The sequence below is a fragment of the Epinephelus lanceolatus genome, chromosome 18 (genome assembly GCF_041903045.1).
Source record: "Epinephelus lanceolatus isolate andai-2023 chromosome 18, ASM4190304v1, whole genome shotgun sequence".
Lineage (NCBI taxonomy): Eukaryota > Metazoa > Chordata > Actinopteri > Perciformes > Serranidae > Epinephelus > Epinephelus lanceolatus.
The window spans coordinates 21,128,263-21,146,491 of record NC_135751.1 but is presented as its reverse complement, the minus strand read 5'-3'; the positions used below and the strand labels follow the sequence as shown (position 1 = coordinate 21,146,491).

The 18,229-nt window shown below is 44.3% G+C and overlaps 1 protein-coding gene across 2 annotated transcripts in view; it reads left to right on the top strand.

The window, feature by feature from the left end:
* Nucleotides 1-18,229, top strand: part of adgrl1a (adhesion G protein-coupled receptor L1a) — a 198,957-nt gene that overhangs the window by 87,889 nt on the left and 92,839 nt on the right. The gene's annotated exons all lie outside the window — the stretch shown is intronic.

Genomic DNA, 18,229 nt, shown 5'->3' with positions numbered 1-18,229 from the left:
ATTACTCTGATTCGTCGAATGCATTTCACTAAAACGTGTGTTTAGTGCACATGTTCACATGACAAATACTCATGCTTTCATATACAGTACGAGTGTATGTGTGCACGCACATGATTTTTTGAATAAGAACAACAGTGCTCTCCTCCTCTCTCCAAAGTGAGTACTCTTATGTTGCATTTTTGATACACTCTCCCTTATGCAATATGTATGTACCCCCTATAGCTCTTTGACAAGGCTGACTAAATGAATATGTTAATAGAAAATAAGCAGAAAGATACAGCACTGCTATGAATTTCAAAAAATGACCTATGATGTTTCACACCCTCAGGACAGGACAGCTACATGTATTGCAACTGTGCTGCTTTAAAGAATAACGTGAGAATAGCATTCACCACATTTCATAAGATGTTGAAAGCTTTTTGTGTCATCATAACACGTTTTCTCCAGCATGGTTATTAATTACAGCGAGGGACACATATTGAATGCTACATGTCAATAAAGGAGTGTTGATTTTGACACTGCATGGAGATTTGTCCTTAACCTGCGAAGGACACTGAAATCTTTTTTTTTTTCACGCATAGGATGGTGTGAAATGAAAACGAGCGTGGTTTGTAGAAGCAGCACATTATTCTGGAGCTGCAGTGGGCTTTGGGGTAACAAATAACATCATTCAGAAGGCAGAGAAAAACAGATTTATATACCACGGCGGTAGGAGTTCACCAAATCCACCATTTAATAGTATTTTCAATTTTAAGATTTCTGTTGTGTTCCTCATCTGCACAGACGATTAAACTATAGCTACTATTGTTACCTTATCAGTTTCGGTTTATCCCAAAATAAAAGGATACACAAAACTATTATAGATAACAAAATGAGTACAATACTGTACTAATTAAAGCAGCCTTTCAGTCAACCCAAGTGTTTAGGTTTTGCTAAAATTCTTATGCACAGCACTGCAAGATGAGATCCCTATTCAGGGAGAAGCATTCAGCAGTTGAATTTTAGCGCACAATACAAGGCAATGAACGATACAACTACACAGCAGAAAAATACGTAGCCATTGGATTTTTTGTTCCCCATCGTGTTTTCGTTGTGCTTGTCTTGTAAGGGAACTTGGACGTGTAGGTGCAGTTGTCAACCAATGTAGCGAAAGCATTGATCCTGTGTCATTGTCAAGTTTAAACTGATGTACATACATATATTTAGCATGTCCAGGTGTGTTTAGATGTTTGCTGAAGTAGTCAGGCACACCTACACACACGCACACACACACACACACACACATCTAACAGACACTTCCACTGTTACTTACTGTACACTCATGCTGCCACTGTAAGCTTGTCCAACCTCCAGGAGGGAATGATTGGACAACCTTTAGTGCCAGTACAGAACAGATGACTTGTGTGCTGGCACGGCAGTATTTTCTGATGATAAACTTAATCTCATCGTGGCCTTTTGTTGATGAAAGCCTCCCAGATATGATATCCGATTAGAACTACATGCTTTCCAAGCCACTCTGCCGGTCTCCGGGTTCTCGTGCTCCATTGTCGAGGGGGAATTTATTTTGAATAATCACGCTAATAACCCATATTGATTTTTCATAACTCTGAAGATTATTTGCAATTATAATCCATTCAAAGAGAACCATTTGCAAGATTGAATTGTATCTGGATGTCATTTTATTATTTTTTTTTATTTTTTCAAACTGTCAGTTTGACATCTCCCTCAAAATCATGTTGATAACTGGGCTACTAGCTGCGACCTTTACTACAGCAATTTTGGAGCAGCGACTGCCACACCGTCATTACATATTTGCTGACATTTGCAAACAAAATGGATATGCATTGGTTGACGCTATTATCAGAATAGGCTGGAGATGCAAATTGTCTGTTGTAGTTTCATGATAGTGGGTGATCAGTGAGCTCTCTTCAACTGATTGCATCTCATTAAGGTGGAGGTATCCAGTGATGGATATGGCATGCATTTTCTTTTATGCCCTTTACAGTTATGTCAAAATGCTGTGTCTCTGTAGGGCAGTTTTTCTCTGGACTGACCTAGAAACTGTTTATTGTGAAGTGCCAGGTAGCTTTTCCTCACTGCTTCCCTTCGTAGGCACCACTGTTTACCTGGCAGTGGCAGCTCTGTGGTTGTCACCAGCCTGATAAGGCTTGTCCTGACAGGAAAGCCATTATGATTATAATGGCAGTTATTGTGGTCCAGTGTTTTACCACTGCCGACAAATCACACTGGAAATGGTTTTAAACAGCTGCTGTTGGACTAATTATTGCAATCAAAAATACCCTATTATGTTTTCTAAGGCTTTTCGTAATGTGTTGGCTGTTTTCTGCTTAAATGCTAGATTACATTTTGGGAACATGAACATGCAATAATGGATGGGAAAGAGAGGGATAAGGCGAAGGAAAGAAAATAGAATAGGGCAAAGAGTGCAGTAGTAGGAGGGGAGAGGTACATAATGAGCATCCAGCAGAAACTGTCGTTGCTGTGGTGCAGAGGTGCAAAAGCGATGGGCAGTGCGCGTCCATTTTGAAGCTCGTGGCCTTTGTGCAGTGGAGTTCTCTGTGAATGTAGACATGCACGCAGCACTCTCCTGGCTCCGGGCTCTGTGGTCCCTGCTACATCTGGAGAAAGACTGAAGGTGTGGGATTGGAGGAGCCAATCTTATAGGAACCCTACCACACATTAATTCAATTCAATTGCTGCAAGGCTTTAGCACGTGTAGGCGCCGGCATGGCAAAAATGAGCAGGAGCAACAAGAGCACATGAACAGAAAAAATCGATGAGGACTCTTTTTCATAAATGGAGTGGGTGTTAAATTAGCTGGATGGGCCCATGTAGCAACGCATTGGATTGAGTGCCTGCTTGGTGTATTTGGGTTGTGTCTATCGACTGAGAGACGACTTGGTGTACAGCAGTGAAAAGACTCAGCGATGCTCAATCAATGTGACCAATCAGCCTCACCAGCAATTCATTTGGTTTTACACAGATTTATCAGGGGGAAGGGGGACTCTCAATTGGTGTTTGAAAAGTGCGTCACTGCAGTTTTGACGACCGCATTCTAACTGCTGTTTGTAATGGTCGGCTTTGATTGCCCTTTTGAGCCCGCCTGATTTTCCTATTCATGTTGTTAAAAGCAACTTCCAATACCAGTTATCAGCTCGCCCCGTGTTTGTCAGTTTTCATTTCTTAACATGTATTTAATGGGTTTTCAAGACCCTGCGCCAAGATACAAATTTGAAGGCACTTGAAAATAATCATGACAAATCAATATAATTTTGCCCTGCTTGTTGTCTGGCATTTTAGGAAATCAGTCCTGGCAGCTCCTGCCAAAGGTGTATAATGGCAAAGGTGCTTTTAACACTGAAATGGATTCTGATCCTTCTGCACCTGTAAGCAAACCACACGAACAATCAGAGAGTCAGAGTAATGTACGAATGCTGATGTACGCCATTAGAGAGACAGGAAGCCAACACTAGCAAAGAAGAACAACTTTATTTCTGCAGGATTAGGATATATTTTGACACAAATTGAGTGCTAAATTGACACAAAACTAAAATCACTGAACAGTGAAAGGGAGAGACTTGGAAAGAAAACCTTGCACACCAAGAGAAAGATGGAGAGGAGGTCCATCAGGCCATCTTCGTTAAACCCTTGTCCTCAGGTAATTGGAGTAGCTTTCCATGTCCAATCTGTCCATCTGAAAAAGGAGGAGCACACAGATGAAAGGAAACAGGGATCAATTGACCTAATAGCTTGTCCAATCAATCCTTATGTTTTTCTGATAGCTTGACGGAGGGTGCAGACCAGAGTGGCGGATGAGCCCCTCTAATTGGCTCGGCCAGAGCGGGTCGACCGGGCAGAGCGGGAGGCTGAGTGGTAATGGCAGGGGTAGTCGCCGCTCCTCCTCACACCTGGTGCTCTCACTCTACTAGCGTCAATACTGACACCTTTGTCCTCATTACCTTCAGCTTAGTGCCATGTACAGGCCCTTCATTGGCTGCTACAGGGCTCCAGTGTTCCTTCATTACACCTCCGTTTACACGATCCACTTCTCGCTTTCTGCCACTGACCCCTCACACTCACTGACTAATACAGGGGCTACTCAACATCGTCTAAGCTATCAACACGTTCAGTCAGGCAGCAGAATCAGAAGAGACGTGTATATAAACAGGAACTTCATCTGTCTGTGCTTGTGTGTGTCTGGCTGTCTGGCCCTTACAAGCGGTGATGTTCACCGAATGGCTCACCTGAGTCATTCCACTGAGAACGGCTCTGGTGGGTTCTTATTTGTGTCAGCAGCACTCCCCTCGGAGTATCTGGTGTTGGACTGGTATGAGCATGTTTGTGTTTGCGCGTCTGTGTCCTTGTGTGTGTGTGTGTGTCCGTGCTGTGAGCTGTGAGAAGAGGCAACACCAAGAAACAACACGGGACCAAAAGAAGCTGTTTGTTTGCTTGTCTGCCAGTATGGGAGTTGGAGGGGAGCAGGTAGAGAAGCGAGAGAGGAGGTAGAGAGGGGAGGGGGAGGGGGAGGGGGAGGGGCAGGGAGTTGAGGCTCCAACACAGAGGTGTGAAAGGGCACGTATATTCATAAACAGCTGAAAAAACACCCAGAGCATTATACATACAGTTGGCAGATGCCAGATGAGACAGAAAGGGGGGAGGTGCACCATGATGGAAAAAGTCCATAAACACCTAGAGCAATGAACTTCAAGAGAGAGAGAGAGAGGGAGAGAAAGAGAGAGCGCATCCGGAGTGGATTAATTAAGGATTATAATTATGTTGGGACTATGCATGTCTCACCTGAGACTGCCCTGTGCCGCTCCTCTCCAATCCTCATGCCCTCTGCTCCTCTGCACATATGGACACAAACCACAGGAAAATACTACCCACACTTGCGGTATCATAGGTTCACCTCCCTGACACTGTGCAGAAAAGTGAATGAGCGCAACAGCGTATTAACCTTTCTGCTGCTTTTTTAATCAGTCCACTACAACACTGGTCTTATAATGTTAGTCTCTGTGTTCATGCTGTAATTGTGCTGAGTTAATCAGTGGGCTGCAAATTGTTCGAGTGTAATAAGACTTAGGTTTGTGATGAGCTAAACACTGGTTCAAATCCCAAATATCTGGTTGGGGAGATCGAGTTAGTAGTTTATGAACACCGCTAACTGGTGTCGTAGAGCAATTAAAAAAAAAATCAAATTTACAGTTAATCAATTTAAACCTTAATTTTTTTCAGCCACTAGGGGGCATCGACATGATATCACCTCATAAAAAACGCAATGGCATTCATCTGGAGACATTTATTTCTGGCCATGTGATGAATTTAAGTCCAGTATTCACCCTCTTTTAGCTCTGCTTTTGGTCTCCACCAACTCCTGAGGGAAACATCTTAAAACTCTGCACTATCTTTATCAGCTATCAGCCACTAACTTTTTCAGCCTGTCATTTAGTGCTGAGCAGGAAGTGTGCATTGGGTATACCAAAGAATTTTTACTTTACTTTTATTTATTTTTTTTTCATTTTCATATATTGTGTTACCTACTTTACATGCCTCTGCAAATTGCCCCCAGGTTTTAAATTGAATTTGAATTGAATTGAATAATAAGCTGCTCTTACTGTACATGAGGTTGATTGGAGTGGTGAGACACAACCGAAACAGTAAAGCTGCAGGCCAAAACAAAATAATACATCGCAATATTTTAATTTTTCTGTGGCTGGGAGGCAAGTTTGAAGAAAATCATTCTAACGTAGGTCAACATGTCACAGGAGTTACAGGACTGTTTACGATTTAGCTGCGGCTGTTGCTAAGCTACATTTGGCTGCTAAAAGTTAAACCATCACCAACTTTTAGTTTGGCTACACTTTGCTGCAGAATCAAACGGTCACACTCAAAGCGGTTCCTGCTGCTTTCCATAGCCATTGTTTGGCAGCTCACGGCAGGCCGCACTTTGCTGCTGCTTGATGTCTTTTTAGCCTTAGCACTGAGAGCAAGAGTCGGGTAATATTTCTCCGTTCTCTGTTCTTCATAACAAGTGCATCCTTTATTGACAGGAATTCAAATGTGGTGCCCATTTTCAAGACTCTTTTGAACACATGACGTGCATTACATATAGAATCAATGGCCTCTTTTATACAGTCTGTTCAAGGTGGGAATGTTGCAATGTCATTCCACTTTGCTGTTCTGTACAAAACATGTGGACATGGAATGCAGGGCATTGTTGTTCTGCAATTAAGCCTGCAGGAGATGTAGTAACGGAGCCAAATTGAGGTCTGTGTAGTATCACACTAGATGCTGACGCTCTTGTCACACACGTCAGGCCACATACCTCTGCTTCTGGATTGTTAACATGCTATCTGAAATCACACGTTTGGGCAGCATTATGGAGCGTCGTTCAGTCTGGTGTTAAACAGCAAAGCTGGCATTATTGCAGAATCTCAGGTTACAAAGGGCTACTGGCAGAGCACCCATCGTTGTTGTGTACCCTTAAATGTTTTACTGTAGGCTTCATCAAATTGGTGCTTTTGTCAGTATGCTCAAGATTAGGCACACTGTCTATGACCTATATTGTTTTCTAATACTGGTGAGAAAACACGATAGCAGAATGATATCTCTGTTGTCAAACTGTGGGGACATCTTGGACCTCCCTTTGAATTTGACCTACTAAGTATGAGGTAAATAAAGCCTGTGGTTCAAGCCAGGCCACAGCCTTACTCCGACCCTGCTGCAGGGCCAGGGAGTGTTGATGAGCTCTGGAGACACAGGCAGCAGAGGTGAATTTAAGTGTCACATTTTCTCCCTACAAAGATAGGATTGAAGCTGTAATGCCCCATGTCATTAAGGGGAAAGAGCCCTGTGTTTTCCAATGAAGCTGCACATTGGAGAACAACAAGCATCCAGGTGTGGATTTAACAGCATTACTGTGAGGTAAGATGCTGCTAAAAATGACCATGCGTGCTCAGCAAATCTTCCCCGGTTATGTGAAGTTTCATCTGATTCTACAAACTACAGTGGGGGCGGTGCAGCAATTTTTAGCAACTGAATGCTTTGTGACTTTCATTTGGGGCAAAAAATACGTAATGTTTTCTGAAAAAAAAAATCAAAGTGATGGGCACCAGGCAAAGCTACATGGCTATCACACCACTTGTGCTCCCATCTTGTAGTGCTATTAAAGTATGAACATGAACCACATGTCATACGTCATCTGACCACAAAAGACACTTGCCAGACCACAGCTTAACCTCTGGCCATCTCATCGCCCTGAGATGACACAAAAAAGACACTCGCACACAACATAAACTGACCAACAAAGGCACACACAGATGCGCGCGCACACACACACACACACATACACACACGCACACACACACACACACACACATTCGCTCTGTAGCCACAGACATGAGGCATTTAGGGAACAGAATGGAAAAGGATTTAATTGAGTCTTTGATCATTATAGAATTACCATGTGCCTTCTTGGCACCCTGGTTATTGTTTCATGGATTAATCATTTTCATTCCACAAATTGTGGAATCCACATAGCAAATCAGTGTGCTGCCTGCATGACACAGATATGCAGTTGTAGCGAGGGAATTTTAATGTGTTCTTGCCCTCCAATTGGCTCAAGCCATCCATGCAACTTGATTTATTTGAAAGATTGGTTTTATTGATTTACTGAATTAATGCTGTGCCAGTTTAATCAGTGTGCTATGGAACTATGCAGAATTTGACATCTCTGTGAACTCAGATGAATTGAGTGTACAATATTGATCTGGTTATCCACAGTATTTATTCAGCTATTTGTCTAAGAGCTGATTAATTCAGTGTGTACGAAATAATGTAGGTATGTGTTTATGAGGCTGCACGAGTGTTTATGTTTGTGTGTCTCTCCCTCTCTCTGGCTGTATATTTGTGGAGCTGGTAATTGCATCTGTTATAGACCGCAGGTTTCACCCTTGTATTGGAATAGCAGCAGTTACTGTTTATAGCTTTCTTTTTTGTTCATGCAAAAGCACACCGCTACTGTATGTTATAAAAATGACACATCATATGCAGGCTCAGCACATGCTCGTTCAACATTGTGCACATGCGAACACATGCCACACACAGAAGTACAGTATTCGTATGCATGTATGAGTACTGTGCTTAGATGTGTGAGGTATCATCGTGTAACAGCAGTATGTGCTATAATTGCAAGCCGTACATTGCAGAGCTGGAGCAGTGCTCAGCACCGGTGTAGTGATTGAGCAGTATCTGTCGAATAGGGCCAGAGGAGGGAGAGTAGTTCTCCAATTAGAGCTAACTCAGGATGGATGTGGATGCTTTCTGACAGCTGTCTCATCTGATTCGGCTGCATGTGGAAGAAGAACGTTTGTTTGAAGATGTTTGTTTAGGCTCATTATGGGTAAAAGCAGAGACTTCACACATCTCATTCCTCCTATTCCGTGTGTAATGGAGGACCACCGGTGTTGATATTACACAGGAGAAAATCTCAGCTGTCGTTTGGCTGCACGCATTCATAGAGCTTGTTCTATTCACAGGACACAGTGCTGTCCTAGCTGTAATCCTACAAGGATATTTAAGTACACGGGTAAAAACAGTTGACTGGATTTGAGAGATCATCAGGGGTGTAGTGCTGCTGGAGTGCATGCTCCGCCATTCTTTATCTCCAATTGAAGAAATAGAAAACTAGAATTTGCATTTTGCGTAATCCGGTTGAAATTTATATCCCTTTTTTTTTTAAGCGCTTTGAAGTTCCTGTCATAACTGAGCATATGTCATGTAAGAGAGACAATATGAAGAAATGGTACAGTCAGAGTTGTTATATTGACATTTAAGGAGCAGTGTGTGGGATGTAGCCACGTTTAGTGGTGCAACTGGCTCAGACTTCTCCTGTGTGCCAAACGTGAACTCCAAGTGTGGATTCCTTCAGTGTTCATTGCTCAGGTTTTTAAGGGAGCCGAAAAATCCTCCTCTCCCAAACAAACGGACCAGGGGCCTCATTTATAAAAGAGTGCTTAGGATTCATACTAAAAGTTGACTTGCGCCCAAAAGCTGAAAATGGCGTGCGCCAAAAAATAATCTGATTGATAAAATCGTGCGCACGCACACTTGCACACAATGTTCTCTTTATAAATCACAGACCTCCTGGAGTTGTGCGCACCCGGACCTGCCTCATATTCCGCCCTCTACACACCCTAGTTTAACCATAAATGGTCATGCAAATCACCTCATGAATGCGATCTGCATATAAATAAGCCGGCATGCGAGTGTTCTCTCGTTGTGTGAGTCACGGCGACGGGTGAGAAACGAACCAAAAAACGGAATTTCTCTGAGACTGAGCTAGAGACCCTTTAACGGGAGGTGGAGGACTGAAGAAAGATTTTATTTGGTGGCCACAGCAGCGGGATCACTAATAAAAGAAAGCCAAAAAAAGTGGCAACACATCAGCGCTGCTGATGCTGTCAGCTGTGTCTGTGGGACTGCACAGACAGTGACAGAACAAAAAAAAAGTGGTCTGATCTAAAGGTAGACCAAATATTTCTACTCCTTTACCAACATGTAGTTAATGTGTTGCTTTTAAATTTGAGGATGTTTGACATTGATGTGCGACATAAAGAATCACATTTATTAAAGGTGGAGGCAAAAAGGAGTATGTGCCAGTGCCATCTTGCGCAATTATGCACGAGTCTGATCAGACACCCGGCCTGAATTACAGCATGAACCAGTGGTATCCCTGTCCCAAAATACAACGTGTAATTTGAAATACAATTCAAAGATGAAAGTGTAATAGGCGAACGTGTTTCTTCATGCCGATTTTGTCATGAACAGCACATGTCTAAGTAGGGCTGATGACACGGTTGTGCTTAATGGCTGTATTTCGAGACATGATAAATGCACTGGAAATATTTAGCTAAATAAATAAATAAATATATTCCATGCAGTCGCGCCATCCTCTCCCCCTCCTGCGCTCACAGAGTGGACAATGAGACGTTAGAGGCAGTGTGCATTAAATACGTATTTAGAAAGAATTTCAATTCAGGATTTGAGTTGGATTTTACAACGTTTTTATGAAACAATAATCACTCACTCCAAGCGCAAAATAAGGCTGCTGGATTTAATTTCAATGATAACGTGGATCTAAGGTGGATATAGCGTGACATTAAATTTGTGTGAGACATCAATAAAAATCTGACTCCATTTCTCCACCTCGTCTGCGTCGCCACTTCCCAGTGTCCTCCATTTTTATAAGTGGCATGGCGTATCCCTCTAGCTCTGCTTTCCAAAGCGCAGCCAAAATATATCTCGCCAGCTCTAGATAAATCCCAGCTGGATACTACTCCAGGTGGAAGTGTCTCGTCCTTGGTCACATCCAGACCATGAAAATAAGGCTGCAACCGGTCGCAAATTCTTGCAACAGAGGCATTCCTCTTCTGTGGGCACTGGGGCACAGCATTCGCAGGTACCGTTACACCACCAATCTCCAGAGCTATGCAGCCTTGCAGCAGCCATTCGTCCTCTACCTGTTGCGCTTCTCTCTCTCTCCTCCTCCGTTCTTCAATTTCACGTAGCTCTTCGTCAGTGTATCCTTCCAGCTGTTGCTGCTTGTTCAGGCACGCTATGAGATCGCTGCTTGTTCTCGCGATATTTCGGCCGCGCTTTGGAAAGCAGCACTAGATGATAAACAAACATGGCAGCACACCGGTAAGGTAAGACAACACATTTACATGTCGTTTTCTATATGTTCTCTGACATTTATCCTAACGATATGAGGCGGTCTTTGTGGAAAAAAGCTTGTTTAGTGGACTAACTTTGCACTTGAAGGTTGACCGTTCACTTATGTTTTAACAGGTCTGATGCTACTATGCGCCCCGGCTGTATCTAGGCTAACGGCTAACATGCTAACTATTATTTTTCGTCACTAGTTACTTGAAACAAATTTAGGACGATAGAAGACAGGTTGAAATAAACCGAAATTTCCCTTTAAAGATGTGTAGATGTCATCATGACATCAACTTATGCATCGAGTAACGCAAAAAAACATTCCACCTTAAAAGTTGCCAGTGGTAGTCGGTAAATTAGATTATTTTGTCTCAGTCATGGCTAACTGTTCACAAGTAAAGATGAAAAAGATCAAAACATCCTTTCATTTTATGTTTGTAGTTGACTAATTTATGTAATCTTGCCGCCATAGGGACAGTGGTTACATACTCTTTGAAACAAGCCACAACTTAAACATATACGTGCACTTATGGCTGTGCATTGTGGGTGCCCTGCAGTACTTAAACAAATAGCACTACTCCCCTGGAGACCACCAGCAAAAGGAAATGGCGACTGTCTGAGGCTCTGCATGTGAGTCTACAGTAATATCCCCGTGCTGTACTGTATGCTATTATACTGTACAACCCGAAAGCTATTGTGGATCCAGTGAGAGCAGTGGTAGGTTGTTACTGGAGGGTAAACTCAGCCATGTAATGAAATACAACAGAAATTTTTAACTCCTACTCCATGCGTTTATTTAATCATGTGATGTGGACCGCAGCTCAGGTCGTAATTACCATACAAGTTCAAATAAATGCAAAGGGCAGCACTCTTTATTCTACTGGCATTTCTGCTGTGCATTATGTTAGAGTGAATATGAAAAACGACTCAAGATACTGGAGGAATGATCCTTGGCTTTACAAATAGGCATATGGGATGGGGTTTTATATTGGCTGTGCAGCATTGCCAGAAATTATACTGTGTAGACTCTGCATGCCAAAAACTCCCTACCTGCTTTTAAAAACACAAAAGGAAGCATTAACCTTCAGCGCTATGCAGCATTTTCACATGATTTCCTTTTAAGTACAGAACTACTTTACACTCACATAGGCCACATGGATGCCAGTAACTTCATTATAACCAGATTCAGGCAGTACTCAAATGATTGCAGCTGTCATGTAAACATGTTAACTGGATTACCTTAGTTGAATTAAAGCCAGAACTGAAGAAAGGATAACTCAATTGCCTGACCCTGAAATCAATCTTTTTGCTGTACTCTGGTAGACACCTCTGTTCTAATTTCCTTTCGGTGTTTTGACTCGGTGCAAAGCAGTGTTTTTGTATGAACAGTAGCATGGCTAGCGGTGTTAAACAAAGGGAAACAAAGGAGAATTTGGGGCGACAGCAAAGTGGCTTTCATGTTACAACTAGCTCTGCAAGCGAGGCAGCCTGTGTTACGGGGGCTCTGTATATTCATCATCTTAATAAAACAGACACATATTCCCTGTGTTTTATTTTGTGGTGCTAAAAAGATGCTCTGCACAGCCACTTCGCATCAAACAAATCATGTAAGCACCGGCTACCGAGCTAATCAAGTTACTGCAAAATCATAATCGCACAATCGCCTTGAGGTGGTTATTCACAGTAAACAGGTTATAGTGTGTATTATTTAAACAAACTGCTTCACACAGAGCCACTACTTTTGGTCTCTGCAGAGCAGCTCGACTGCATATTAAGCTTCCTCTCTCCATAAACCCAGTTGTATTCTCTTTGTACTAACCGTCTGAAAGTATCTACATTAACCTCTTTTTCTGTGCTCTTTCTGTTACCCTCTAAACAATTTATTCTGCCCTCGCAGACTCTATTTGTCAACTAGTCTAAATAATTATGGTGCTTCAGCCCACATACGTACCTGTTTGCTCACCTACCATTTGCAGTGTAGGGACCTAAATATCTGTGTGCTCACTGGTCCTCCTAATATGTGCCTGTTTACACTCTCTTGCCCCTGCACCCTGCACTTACATGCATCTGTGTGGACTCCCCTTCCTCTGCGAGTGTGCTAACATTTGCCCTACACTCACCTTCTCTCCTGCTCGTGTGCCCCCCCTCACTCACCTCCTGATGGTAGCAGATATGGATGGAAATACAAATGACCCCCGATGAACCCAGATATTGAGCCGTTTTAAAGCTGGAGGCTTTAGACAATATCCTTTCCTTGCTCAAACGTGCCGGAGAAGGAGGGGCCTGGGTTTCTCACTACATCGGGGTTTTATGGGATTTATGACCCCCGTCCCCAACAGCTATCTCTGCCTCTACTGGCACTTCTCCCACTGGCTAGAATTAGCAGGCGAGGAAAACAAACAAATTACAAGGAAACAAACACAACAGCTAATAAGCATGTAGTGACATGAAGAGAACGCTTTCAGCAGGATGCAGGCTGAGAGAGGGAGAGGGGAGGAAGGGCAGGGTATAATCTTCTCTCCCTCACCCCTGTCTTCTGTTTTTGCATTTCCCTCTAATTTCCTCCTGCCCTGCTGTCCCCCTCCACCCTCTGCGACTCGCCGGTGGGGCTTTCCGAGGAGATCATCTCCGAGCATGGGCAGTGTGAGACAGATGGGCGGATGATGGATCTGACGTGATAGACAGCGGGGTGATGGATGGCTGGCTGGCTGATAGGGGATTAATGCAGTGCTGAGGCCGCTGCAGCACAGCGGATGGCTTAGTGATAGATAGATAAAACTGACGAGCAGATAAACAAGAGACCGCTAATCCACGCCCCCTTGATGGACAGAAAATCAAAGTGAGGGAAAAGAACCACCGAGGGAGAGGTGGACCTTTTATATTGCCATCGCAGGGTGTAGAGCTTTCATGGGAGGGAATATAAGTGGACGCAAGGTGAGATGAGGCAGAGGCCTAAGGAGAGTTAATGAGGAGCATCGTGTTGTAGTACTGTTGGGTCAGTGATAGCACATGTCTGTCGAGCCAGGCTCAGTGCTGGATATATTGGACGAGGGCGGGAGTTTTGGTGACATGGTGCGGCGGGTGACTGCGATGGCTGGTTATATGCTATTTCGAGTGATGGCAAACAGTTTGACTGCGGAGGAGAGATTGGGCATGGCGGTAAATTGGCCGTAGTGGGATGTGATGGGATGATTCGACAGCAGAGAGTGTGCTGGTTGGGGATTGAAGATAGGAGTGCTTGTTGTGTCTGTTGGTATTTTTTAATGCACTTCCCCCAGCGCAACAGCTTAACCTTCTGTGCAATGCACGAAAATAAAGGTTTCGAGTCTCTGTGTTTATGCAATTCTGCCAACTGGTGAGTTGAAAAGGCCTGTCGTGATGAGAGAAAGAGAGGGGAAAAAGAGTGAGGGGAGTGGAGGACAAGCCCAGGGAGAGTTCCTCGGAAAATAGGGAGCAAGCTGCCTATCCCTGCATTATTATCGAGCGCTAAGCTTTGTCTCTGTTCACCGTTTCAGGGGACCCCAGGGGTTCTGGCATCGATCCGGTGTGCTCAGAATGCACTCCGGTGTCACCTATTTAAACACAGTGAGCCGCTAGCCAACAGAGACAAGCCTTTATTTATCAAGCCTCTGATTTTGGCTGCACGGATGACAACCTGATTAGCACTTAAAGGAGCTCTTAAATCTTTTATTGGAATGGGTGGAGGCAATCTATACAGAGAGGGAGACAGCAGTCCTAGCCGAAGAGAGTTATGGAGGATGAACAGTGAGGTGAGGTGTGGGACTGTGCCATCTAGGGGGTTAATGAAGGGGAGGGACAGACTGGATGTGCAGAGTGTAACAGATACAGTGCGAGAGGAAGAGAAGGAGAGAGGAAGTGTGTGATTGGGAACAATGGGTGAGAAGGAGAAGGAGTGAGTGGGTGACAGCGAGAGCGAGCATGTGACTGAGGAGTGGTGGCAGAGATCGGGGGACCAGATGAGGGCACAAGTGGCCGAGACAATGAACGAATGTCAAATGAGTGGGTGAGAATATTGTGATCAAGTGACGGCCTGAGCAAACGAACAAATTGCTGAACAAACAAGTGGGTGATGACTGTGTGTTTGTGTATGTTTGTGCAGATCGCGGGGGGCACGCCGCGCGCATACACGTGCGCCAAATGAATGAGTGAGGCGCGATGGAAGAGACTAAGTGAGCGAGTAATGGGGGTTAGTGATGGGTGTGTTGACAGAAAGTGTCAGCTTTAACCACACTGACCCGCGCGTACAGGCTGCATGCACAAGTGGCTGAATTTGAGTGCCAGCTTGGACGTGAACTGACTGTAAAATTGGATGTGAATTTCGAGTTGGATGTGAAATGAATGCAAATTTGGAAAGTAGGTGGATGGTGTTTGCACATCTATCTCTATGTGTCAGTCTCCTGTCGTTTCTACATCATTTTAGACGAGCCCAGGAGATGAGCATCTCTCCAGTCTCTTTGGCACATAAATGTAGCTACATTTGAACACCTCATTTCATGTTCCGTGTAATAATAGCAAGTGGGAGTGCTTGCTCAGTGTCTTATTTTTCAGGGAGGCTCCACTTTCTGTGCCTCTTGACATCATCAGGGTACCAAAATTAAAGTTTGCATATTTAGTTCACATTTAAATCTATTAAATAATAATCCCAACCTTCTTGGCACACTGTGACTGGGAACCATTTTGTTTCGTGTAATAGATGAGTATATTTACTCTCGTAGGGAGAGGAACACTAAGCGATGCCAGTGCTCGATTAGAGAGGAGCTGTTACTAGAGAGCTGCAGGATAATTTATTCTTGCTCTCTTTCCCTTGGGATGCCAGTGGCCGATTCACTTTCAGCGCCAAGAAGGGTGTGCTTATACATTTGTTTATGTGTGTGACGCTGACACCGTGTTGATGTAGAGGCGTTTGGGACGAGGCTATTGTCTGTCCTGCAGCCTGTGTCCCCCCCTCCCTCTCACCTCGTCTGTCAGTAACGGCAGCAGCAAAACAATACTGCCCGTGAAATGTCAAGAGAATTAGCGTGGCATAAACACGTACACATTGTGTACCGTCCCCTCTTCTCTCACAGCCTTTCATTTTTTTCTGCTCGCCTGTCTCAGTCACCTTCTTGTCCCGCATGGCCCCGTCTCAATACCCTTGCCACCACCCTCGGCTACAGCATGCTTGTCTGACCCTGTCCTAGTCTCCTTCAGGGCCTGTCTCTTGGTGATCAAGCTCCATTATTTATGCTGTATCGTGTTTCACCATCAATTCCTGCAATGGAACAATTGAGACAGATTTCCTTGACTGTCACAATAGCAGTGAGACTCGGCAGAGGTTGGAAATGGGATTAGCTTTAAATGGAATTTAATTTTCACCGTTGTTGTCTCCGAAGCCTGTCTACCACCCAGACACCATGACGCGCTTTGGTAGTGCTTTCACCATTGTGTGATGTGTGTGTGTGTGTGTGTGTGTGTGTGTGTGAGATTACTGCTGCTTGCTGCACAATGGCAAGTGTAGCATTTGTAACGTGATCCACATGTGCAACAGTTTTTTTGAAGCATTGTAATGTAATTGTGTTGCAGTTTTATTCAAAAGAGACTAACACTGACAACTCAGATTGTAAGACGTCAATGCCTCAGTCCGTAATACAGCGGGAGATTTTTCTTTTGATTGATGAAAAAATACACAGCTGCACCACAGTCTTCCATAACAATCAATAGAAACTTTGCTCTCATTTTTGAGTCCAACAAGTCAATCACAAGACTTCAGCCTTGGCAGATGGCTCCTCTTTGATGTGACACGTATAAGCGAATGAATGAGTAAATAGATAAATGAATAAGTGCTGTCGAAGTGCGAATCAATTCTTATGGATCGGCATCCAAAGACCTGCTGTGCTGCAGATGAAATGAATGTAGTGCTGTGTGTGTGTGTGTGTGTCAGAGTGTGTGTGTTTGTCAGTAAGATGCGGTGGGAGCTTGGTTTTGAGGCTGCTGTGATGCTTTGAATCTGTCTTCAACTGTATAGGTGTAAGTATACGTGTGATGTGTTCGTCCTTGGGAGCCGAGGAGTGTGTGCCAATGTGTGTGCTTGTGTGCTTGTGTGCAGGCAGCATTTTTGTTTCCTGAATGGAAATGGTTGCTGTTGTTTCTGATGAATTCTGTTTGGGGTTTTTCTGACTTCCCTGCTCTCCTTTTCCTCGCTCTTAACACAAACATGATCAATACTTGAATTAATGTCTAAGTAAAGAGTCAAAACATGTCGCAATGGCCTTGGCACGGGCTGCCGCCCCGCCCCCACCCCGACAGCCTCCAACCCAGCTGGGCTTAGAGAAGTCAAGAGAGGAGTGAAGAGAAAGAAAAAGCAATAGAGCGTGTGGAGGAGAAGAAATGAGTGTTCGTCTATAATGAACACATTATGAGGGTAAATTGGAATGCATTCAGCTTCTAGAATCTGTCTTTTTTTTGCTGCTGTATTAATTTTACTAATTATTAGTTGAGAGGTAATTATGTCTTGCTGCATGGGTGATGCCTCTTGTCAGGGAAGGCAGCGGTGTGGTGAATGACGTGTGCGCTCAAGTGTTGCCGTAGTATGTAATGCTGGATATGAAGAGCAGCGACTACAGGATGGCTAGACAGGCCACAGGTGTGGGTGTCGGCTCAGGGGAGGGTGTGTGTTTGTCTGTGTGTGGGTGAGAGGTAGTGTTTGCGTGCGAGTGACAGGGTGTGAGGCTCAAGAGAACGGTGATTTGTGAGTATTGTATTCCTGTAATCTGCTCAGATCAGATCAACCAGAGCCAATAATGCATCACTGAGCCAAATACCACACTGCTCTTTCTTCATCTCTCACTTCTCTTTCTCTCTCTCTCAGTCTCTCTGTGCCCCCACACCCTCTCTCTGCCTTTTCCCTTTTCACTGCAGTGGGAGCCAGCTCTGCTGCAGAGGGAAAGATGGAGTAAAGATGGAGAAGGAGAGAGAGATAGACAGACTAGAAAGAGTCAGGAAGATGGATAGTGAGAAATGGAGATAGGACTGAGAAAGACACTCAGAGAACAGAAGAGGAGATGGGAGGTGGACGGGACTGAACAGTAAACGATTACTGCTCTGCTTGTGTGTGCTCCTGGTAGAGCCTGATACCGAATCAAACAGTGCTCTTTCTTTCTATTGACACACACAGACACAAACAGACACACACACACTAGTGGCCACAAGCATTTGAGTTTGTTTTTGGCCAGTGCTGGGTGGTGCTTGGCAGAAGAAATTAAGCCTAACAACCGTGGCATCTGTCTCAGCAGCAGGAGAGTCCCGCCTCCCCACCCACACATGACCTGCCCTGCTTTCATTCACTGAGCCGCCTGCTGCCAGCCTCAGGATGGGCCGCTGCCTCCGCCACTGCCCGTCACCCCCCCTCCATCCAGGCCTCTCTGCACTGCCAACCACTCTCTGCCCGCGCCCATGTTTCCCCCCTTGAGCAACAACCAGGAGCCTAGCG